The sequence below is a fragment of the Ursus americanus genome, chromosome 19 (genome assembly GCF_024610735.1).
Source record: "Ursus americanus isolate L20-20 chromosome 19, mUrsAme1.1.p, whole genome shotgun sequence".
In the NCBI taxonomy this organism is placed as follows: Eukaryota; Metazoa; Chordata; class Mammalia; order Carnivora; family Ursidae; genus Ursus; species Ursus americanus.
Genome location: NC_142145.1, coordinates 23,309,385 through 23,319,313, shown reverse-complemented (window position 1 = coordinate 23,319,313; position 9,929 = coordinate 23,309,385). Strand labels below are relative to the sequence as shown.

At 44.7% G+C, this 9,929-nt stretch overlaps 1 pseudogene; it reads right to left on the bottom strand.

The window, feature by feature from the left end:
• Positions 1-6,547: 6,547 nt before the first annotated feature.
• Positions 6,548-8,578, bottom strand: LOC148108474 (putative RNA polymerase II nuclear localization protein SLC7A6OS pseudogene; annotated as a pseudogene).
• Between the last annotated feature and the right edge of the window lie 1,351 nt (positions 8,579-9,929).

The window sequence follows — 9,929 nt, the reverse complement described above, 5'->3', positions numbered from 1 at the left end:
CGTTTCCATATCCATAAATACTTTTTAAAATAATTCTTAAACTAATTTCAAAATGTTTTTTAAGTCCCTGAAAGTTAGGATTGTTATCCGCACTTTACAGTGAAAGCAATTAAGACTCAGGGCGCCACATAGTCTCTAGCCAGACCACATAGTCAGTAATAATAAATCTCATATTGTTAGTAACAATTTTCCTGCTTTGAGTGCTGTTCAGTGGGCTGAAATCAGGGCACAGACTGAGGGAACCCCAGCATGGGAGCAGCTAAATGAAAAGGCTGATGAGGCAGCCACAGAATGGAGTAGGTTCTGAAATCTGAGGGTCACAGTGGACCTAAGTCAGGAGATGGATCAGTAGTCCAGGTAGTCAGACTCCAGGGGTCAGGATCTTAGTCAGGAAACAAGCAACATGGAATGAAGAGCAGCGGTCTCTGGATGTCAACACACTTCATGGTCTGTTGGTGTCGGGATCATCAAAAAGGACGTGACTAACAGTGGCATTGGTTAAAACAATGCTTAACTCACACAGAGAAGGGACAAAGTGAGCCAGTGGGGCTCTTATTGCATTGGGTGTGAAGTCTTCATTTCCCATTCAATGTGCACTCCTTTGTTCTGCTTAAGCATGTCATAGAGCACCTGGCTAACCCCACTACTATATCCCACCAGGAATGGGGTCCTCCACCTGCTGCACAAGATGGGTGCTTGTAGGCCATCCCCCTGCTAAGGATAAACATACAGGTTTATTGAGTATATATCTAGGAATAGCTGGGTCATATGGTAACTCCATGCTTGACTATTTGAAGAAACTGCCAGACTGTTTTCCAAAGTAGCTTCACCATTTTCTATTTCCACCAGCAGGTTCTAATTTCTCCAGCTCCCCAGTAACATTTGTTATCTGTCTTTTGGATTATAACCATGTAAGTGGGTGTGAAGTGGTGTCACACTGTGGGCTTGATTTGCATTTCCCTAATGGCTAATGATGTTGAGCATATTCTCATGTGCTTATTGGCCATTTTTATATTTTCTTTGGAGAAATATCTTTTTCATTGGTTGTTACTGTGTCTATAAATATTCTGGATACATTCCTTATCAGACACAGGATTTGCAAACATTTTCTTCCATTCTGTCAATTGTCTCTTCACTTTCTTGATGGTGTTTTTTGAAGCACAAAAGTTTTTAATTTTCAACCGACAAAACTAAAAGACAACCCACTGAATGGGAGAAGATATTTGCAAATGGTATATCCTATAAAGGGTTAGTATCCAAAATATATAAAAAACTCATACAACTCAACACCAAAATAACAAACAATCCAGTTTAAAAATGGGCAGAAGACAGGAACAGACATTTCTCCAAAGAAGATATACAGATGGCCAACAGACACCTGAAAAGATGCTCAACATCACTTACCATCAGAAAAATGCAATCAAAACAACAAGGAGATATCACCTCACACCTGTCAGAATGGCTAAAATAAAAAACTCACGAGACTACAAGTGTTACCGAGGGAAACTTGGTGTGGGGGAAAAAGGAATGGCTAAAATAAAAAACTCACGAGACTACAAGTGTTACCGAGGGAAACATGGTGTGGGGGAAAAAGGAACCCTCATGCACAGCTGGTGGGAATGCAAACTGGTGCGGCCACCCTGGAAGATAGTATGGAGATTCCTCAAAAAATTAAAAATAGAACTGCCCTATGATCCAGTAATCACACTACTGGGTATTTACCCAAAGAATACAAAAACACTAATTTGAAGGGAGGTATGCATCCTTATGTTTACTGCAGCATTATTTACAATAGCCAAACTATGGAAGCAGCCCAAATGCCCATTGATAGATGAATGAATGAAGAGGATGGGGGTTATACATATACAATGGACTATTATTCAGCCATAAAAAAGAATGAAATTTTGTTATTTGCAACAACATGGACGGAGCTGGAGAGTGTAACGCTAAGTGAAATAAGCCAGTCAGAGAAAGACAAATACCATATGATTTTACTCATATGTGGAATTTAAGAAACAAACAAATGAACAAAGGAAAAGAAATAAGAGACAAACCAAAAAACAGACTCTTAACTGTAGAGAACAAACAGATGATCACCAGAGGGAAGGTTGTTGGTGGCATGGGAAAGGAAAAGAACATTTTTAATATTGATGATGTCCAGTTTATCTACTTTATTTTTTGTCACTTGTGCTTTTGGTATCAAATTTAAGAAACAATTGCCTGACCCAAGGTTACAGAGATTCACACCTATGTTGTCTTCAAAATATTTCATAATTTAAGCTCTTACATTTAGGTTTTTGGTCCATCCTGAGTTAAAAGATCCATTTTGAGTCTTCTGTATGGTATGAGATAGGGGTCCAACTTCATTCCTATGCATATGGTAAACAGATGTCCCAGCACTATTTGTTGACTAATCTTTCCTCAATGAATAGTTATGGTATCCTCGCCAAAAATCAATTGACCATAAATATGAGGATTCATTTCTGAACTCTCAATTCTATCCTAATAGATTTATATATTCTATAGATCTACATCTTATGCCAGTACCATATATCTGTATGTCTTGATTATCGTAGCTTTGTAGTAAGTTTTAAATTCAGAAAGTGTGAGTCTCTTTATTCTTTTAAAATATTATTTTAGCTCCTCTGGATTTCTTAAATTTTCCTAAAATTTTATGATCAGTTTGTCTAATTTTTCAAAGACGTCAACTAGGATTTTGATAGGGGTTGTTTGAATCCGTAGATCAATTGCGAGTAGTACTGCCGTGGGAGCAGTAGTAAGCCTTCCAATGCACCAGCATGAGCTGTCACCTTCTGTTAACACAGGCCCTGACTGCAGGTCCAGTTGGGCTAGGCTGGGCTTAGGAACTGGGGGCAGCTGGACAAGTTTCTAAGGTCTCGGTATAGGATATTAACACCTTTTCCTCCCTTCCTCCTACCACCTCCAGGTCCCCTCCCCTCCAACACCTCAATTGCCACCGTTGCCACCACAGTCATGTAGGGGGTGTGAGGCCTTTCAACCTCATCCTGCCCCATGAAACCAGACAGTTGTCTTTAGGTTTCCAGGACCTTCCATGGGTACGGCAGCTGCGCCGTATAGGGAGGAACCCACAAATCACAGCGACCAGTGAGGACTGCTTTAAGGTGTGGCATTTGGGTTGCCCTGACCTACCCACTCCCTGAGGGGGGTGTGTTTGCTCCTGCCAGAGTGGGCAGTGTCACCAAGGGAACCAAGGACCCCGAAATGAGCTCTTTCCTCTTGCTCTGAGAAGCTGTAATCTCTGCAGGATTCTCTCCTGCACCCAGGCTGGGCTTGCTGGATATTATACCCTTCTTCCCTGAAGGCAAACTAATTCCTAGTACATCTTTCCTTTGAAAAGGCTGAAGGTCTAAATACAACTCCAATTTATACAGCGAATTGTATCTTATAATAGGTATAAAGGTGTGGTTAGCTCTCATCTGGTTCCAACAGCACAGTGTTCAGGCTTTTTTTTTTTTTTTTTTTTTTTTTTTGCAGTTTGGGAAGAGTATTGTTATTTTGCTATTTATGGTACCGGCTGAAAACGGGGGGGGGGGGGTGAGCGGGCAAGAGTGCCCTCTCAGAGCAGGCGGGAGAAAGTGGAGGTGATGGGGGCGGCCACGGTGCACACCCCTCTCTACCAGTCGCACAGCAGCCGCAGCCCTGCCCCTTGCCTGGTCCCCTCCGCCACCAGTGGGTGCTTCCACTGTGGCATCGGCGGGAGGGGCCCCAAACGGAATCCCTAGGCACTCCAAGAGCTCCCATCCTGCAAAGGAGCCCACCCGAAATCAAGTCCTGCGTGGGGCCTGTCCAATCGCTGAGTGGGTTTTTCCAACCTCTGAACCTGCCTCTGCGAGGTTAGGTTTCCATAATAAAAATCCTGGATCCCCGGGTGGTTGGGTACATGAGAGCAGGAGGGGCCTCGGCTCAGCAACAGGAAACCCAGGCTGGCCCCGAGGCTGGCACCATCACACAGAGACTCCTGCCAACGCTGCTCACCTTCCTGGGCCGTGGTCTGCAGCAGGCTATTGGCCGGTTTTCACCCTCACTAGGAAATCCATGTCAACATATGGAGAGTTTAGCTAAGCTACTCCTGTGTTGCCATCCCCGCATCCATTTTGTTTGGCTAAGTGGCTCCCAGGGGCCTCAAATGGACACTAGCTCCTCATACAAGCCCATGCCCTAGATAGCAGCCACCGACACATGCAAATGCAGACTCCTGATACGACCTCCCCAACAGCCCTTGTGATCGGCAATCTCATCTGTCTCCCCAAGCCTATGCGCCTTATGTACTACTTAGATAAGACCTGGTGGGACCACCCAAATCCCACTCTTTGGTTTGAATTGATCAGTTCCACTTGGGAACCCCAAAGCACTCCATCCAGGGACCCTAATTAAAGGCATGTGCCCCGGGTCCTGAATCCCTATCTGCACTCTGCCTTGATCTCCCCACCCACAGAGGAATGCAGGGTACTTCCCTCAGGAACCTGTGAGTAATAAAATTTCTCTATTTCAATTTCCCTTGAGGTCTATTGTTGAAACGGGGGAAGGGAGCATGGGGCTCACCATCCAGCACCCTGCATCCCGCTTAACAAATGTTCATTGAACAATGTCATAGGACGGTGGCATAAGATGGGAGCCCATGGCCAAGCCACTTTTAACCCCCTCAAGGACTCAGCCCTCTGCCCCTATGTGGTGAGAAGATCACAGAGACCTGGCCCAGCCAGCCCAAGTCTGGGGACAGGTGGCCCAAGATCTCTGGATGGGAACAGGGTGGACCGTTTGGAAGCCAGGAAGCCTATCATGGGCCTCAGGGGAACGTGACACAGTGATCTGCAGCCCTTCGGGGATCAGTGTCACCTGGCTTCTTGGGGGCAGGGAATCTGAGGCTGTTTCCTCTGGGATATGACTCCCTACCATCTTGTGGGCCTTGAGTACTAGGACAGGAAGGGGAATCCCTTCACACAGAGGGAGACCAGCTGGAGGCCGTGTGTGCTGCTGTTCTTTCCCAGGCATCGCCTTCCACACCACAACTGAAATCAAATTATTACCACCACTTGCCAATTTGTTTTTTTCTAGAGCTGTGGTATAGCTCTGTTTTCCTGCTGTGTCTCCTGACTTACTCTTTCTTCTGATGATTTCGGAAGATAAAACAAGGGCTCACTTTGGCAGGACATACACGAACAGAGGAAAATAAAACAAACGTTTGCAGTTTTCAGAATGTTTATGGCAGGCCGCCATGTTATGTCTTTGTTTTGTGTTGTTTTAACAACTGTAATTGTCCTAATATTCTTTTGCTCTCAAGCATAGCGGGGAATTCTGTGAAAAGAAAACAAAGAACAAAAAAAAGACCATCCTTGTGTAATTTCTTTGAAATCGTTTTCAGTGTTTTATCTTAACATGGACAGTGCTTTTGTGTGCATTTCGAAACACAAATGTAACTATAAAATGTATTGTCTTTTCTTAAACCTACTATTTGGCATAATCCTATATGAATTTACAATACATGTGCTTATATTTGCTCATTATAGAAAAGATTTTGAGAAATCTTTGTAATACTACAAAAAAGTGTGACACACGTGAAGCTTATGTTTTCAGTTCAATAAACATTTTCCTTTAAACAAAAATGCGAGAAGACGGAAGTCACTGATTTTTTTCCTACTGCTCTGGTGTTTCTTTTTCATATTTAAAGTTAGCTTTTACTAAACACAGAGTATCACATTCATACATTCCCTGTTTCCTGGCACCACGGGCGAAGGAAGCAGCAATATTTACAAGTAGTATCAAAGTCGGGAAGCAGGGAGGCAGGGACAGCTGTTGACTGGAACCTCTCAGAGCTCAGGCAGATTCTATTTCCTTCCCTAGTGGCTATTACTATCCAGCCTGTGCTGCTCTAAGGGACCCGGTATAGCCCTTCTAGGTTCCCTCTCTTAAAAGAAACAGGCTTTTACTGAAGGCAGGTGCCCTAGTGGTATGGGAAATCTTAGTGTTGAGGAAACAGGAGCCTCTCCTGGCTTCTTACCCCACTTACTGGCTTCAGCACAGGGGAAGAATGGGAAAATGCCTGGGCCAACAAGCTTCATTTTCACGGCTTAAAAAAAAAAGAATAGGGGCGCCTGGGTGGCACAGCGGTTAAGCGTCTGCCTTCAGCTCAGGGCGTGGTCCGGGCGTCATGGGATCGAGCCCTACTTCGGGCTCCTCTGCTATAAGCCTGCTTTTTCCTCTCCCACTACTCCTGCTTGTGTTCCCTCTCTCGCTGGCTGTCTCTATCTCTGTCAAATAAATAAATAAAATCTTAAAAAAAAATAAAGTATGGAATCACTTTGATGGAGGCAGAGGAACCCTACTGTTACTGGAAAAGACATACTTCTTCAGCAAAGTTTTCACTGTAGGATGGTGATAGTGGACATACATCTTCCTTCCATGTGTTAAGCTAGGAAGCCCCAGAAAATGTTACCAGGGCAGCTGACGCTGCAGTCACAGAGCCCTCAAGGACCAGTGACAGAACCTCAGAGATATCCAAGGATCATCAGTCTGAATCCAGGTCAGACGGGTTGTCATAGCCGAACTGCTTCTGCACCCCTAAAGGGGATTTGCTCCACATCTCTGGTCTGCCATTGCTTCCTTCCTTTTCCCTGAGGCTGTCCTAGTCATCCGAGCTCTGGAATCTTCTTCATTTCCGGCATTATTCGCCTCCTTTGGGCCCTCATTGTGCCAGTTATTCTCACTTGTTCTCATCATTTTCATCTTCATAAATGTCCTCTGCTTGCTAGCCATCACTCACCAGCTTCCACTCCTGGCTGAGGGCTGCACAGAGGAAGTCCTCCAGCCATCCTGGAGAGGCCATCTCCACGTAGTAAATGTCGTACACATAGTCGTCCTTCTGTTCCTTCTGGTGCCCAACACTTGATCCATCCTCAGATACAGTCAGCTGCTCGTGGGTCAACTCTGGGAAATTGCAGAGGACTACTTCTGGGTCAGATGTCTTGCAGGAGCCGTTGAAGGTGGCCTCTGGGTCTCCCTACTTGTGGACCAGGTCAACAGCTGGAAGTGTGGCTTCTGGGTTCCCCGTGCAACATCAGACTCCAGGCCACTGGAGGGAATCCCCAGGATCAGTGGCTAGAGACCACCCTGCAGTGGCCTTCCAGCCGGATCTCCTGAGCCAAAGCACAGAGGTCGGGCGGGATATGCTGCTGGGTACCCACGGGAGAGGCTGCACTGGCTGGGTCCTCCTGAGAGTGCATGAGGGCCCCCACCTGGAAGACGTTATTTTCTATTGCTCTCTCCAGATCCTTGGGGGTGTCTTTTGGGCCACCAGTGGATTGCGAGTCTCCAAGGTCTTAACAAGTGAGGACAAGAGCTTTGGCAGGCTCCCCGCTGTTCTTCGGCTTCATGCAGGTTACGCCTGTCCTGCCTGCCTCCAGGGTGGCCGTCACCAAGCCTCTTACTGCTGTTGTATTTCAAGATTACAAGTCAAGCCTGAACAACAGGAATTTGAACTGCACCAGTCCACTTAAACATGATTTTTTATTTTTTTAGAGATTTATTTATTTCACAGAGAGAGAGAGAACAAGCAGGAGGAGCAGCAGGGGAGAGGGAGAATCAGGCTCCCCGCTGAGCAGGGAGCCCGATGCAGGACTCAATCCCAGGACCCTGAGATCATGACCTGAGCTGAAAGCAGATTTTTTTTCAAAATAAATACAGTATAGAACTGTCAATGTATTTTCTCTTCCTTATGATTTTCTTAAGAACATTTTGTTTTCTCTAGCTTCCTTTGTTGTAAGAATACCATATATAAAACATATAACATACAAAATATATGTTAACCAACTGTTTATGTTCTCCATAAGGATTCTGGCCAATAGCAGGCTATTAGGCGTTAAGTTTCTGGGGAATCAAAAATGATCTGTGTGTTGTCGACTTCACATAGGGCCGACTGACCTTGTAACTCTTCCTCAACAAGGTACTGATCTTACTCTCAGCACCGTAAAAGCAGCTGCCTCAACCCATCAGGAAGGATCTTTGGGCCAGACCTGTCCTTTTAGGGTGTTTGGAACATGTTAAGAATTATATAATTTGTCAGAGTGAGCAACACAAGAAGTGCCAAGTTTAAACTCGCATGAATTGTATAAAACAACACAAATGAGAATTGCAGACATGAAAAGCTTTACCCAACTGCTGAGCAAATCAGCCACCAGCATATGTATTACCAAAAACTTGATCTAGTCACTGAGTACATTCTGAGATCCTGCAGACTCCTTGCTAGCTGGCTTTAGATCTGTCCCCCTCTCTGGCAGTGGGAACAACGTAGGTGGTTCTTGCTAGGAAGACAGTTGGAACTTGATCTTTTCCTCTTAAAGAGGAAAAAAGGGCCCCTGTAATCTGTTTTCCTCTACTTAATAAATTGAATTTTTAAAACATGCCATTTGTCTGTCTTGTGATTATATCCTTTAGGTTCATTCACTCTCACTTAATTATGGCTGAAAACGTCAGCATCCTCCTCTACAAAGTGATAGCCGCACCTCTCTGGTTGCTGCATCCAGGCCTTACAGGACCACATCTTGGTCCCAAGTATATCCCAGGTTCTCCTTTACTGACCACTTGCTGAGACAGCAGACAAACCCTTCTCAACTTGACCCTAACTCACATTTCATTTTCCCAGCTCTTGACCTGCCCTCCCTACTCAGTATATGAGCTGTACTCACATTGAAAGTAACACTGAAAATCCTTGTTGTGTCTCTTAAACTGCTGCCCTTTGTTTACAAAGATGGGAGCACTACCCCAACATCAAACCTAAATGTATTTTTTAGCTCATTTGTTTTAGTTTACATGCAATAAAATTCATTCCTTTCACTGTACAGTTCCATGAATTTTAAGAAATGCATAGCTGTGGGTACACAACCACCACAATCAAGATACAGAGCTCTCTCATCACCTCCCAGAAAGTTCCCTTGTGTCACCCCATTGTAGTCAACCTCTTCCCCCAGCCTCCTTACCTGGAAACCACTGATCTGTTTTCTGCTCCTGTAATTTTGCCTTTCCCAAAACGTCTTATAAAAGGAAACTTTGGGGCACCTGGGTGGCTCAGTTGGTTAAGCATCTGCCTTTGGCTCAGGTCATGATCCCAGGGTCCTGGGATAGAGGCCCACCTTAGGCTCCCTGCTCAGCCGTGAGTCTGCTTCTTCCTCTGCCTTCCCCTCACCCTGCTCATGCTCTCTTACCCTCTCTTTCTCTCAAATAATAAGTAAAATCTTTAAAAATTAAAATTAAAAAAATTTAAAAAAGGAACCCTTTATATAAGCCTCTTTCACTTGGATGAATGCTTTTGAAATTCCAAGTTGTTGCATGGTTCAGTTATTCCTTCTTTTTAATTGTGTAGATTTGTATAGATGTACCATGTTCCATCAATCTATTGAAAGGCATTTAGTTTTTGGTAGTTATGAATAAAGCTGATACAAATATTTGGTTAAAAATTTTTTCTGTGATCATGAATTTTCATTTTTCCTGAGTAAAAACCTATGTGGGATTGCAGGTTGATATGATAATAAGTGTATATTTAACTTTTTAAACTGCCAAGCTCTTCTCCTTACATTACCAGAGCATGCTCCCCTCTTAACCAGAGACCTGACTGCGGTCCAGTTGGGCTGGGTTGGGCCTGGGGGCGAGGAAAGCCGGAGAAATCTGAGGATCTGGCACATTCCCCCAATTCCCGTGTTTTCCCTTGATCACTATGATGGGCGTGTGGCTTTTCTTCTCACGCTGTAAGGTGTCTTAACAGCTGGCCCTTATATATTTGCGCTTCGCGCTCATAACTATGAGCGAGGTAAAGAGACCGGAAGTGCGCTCTGTCACCATGGGAACCGAAGAGTCAAAGACTTCCCAAGGAGTCGAATTACTGAGTCTGCGCAGTC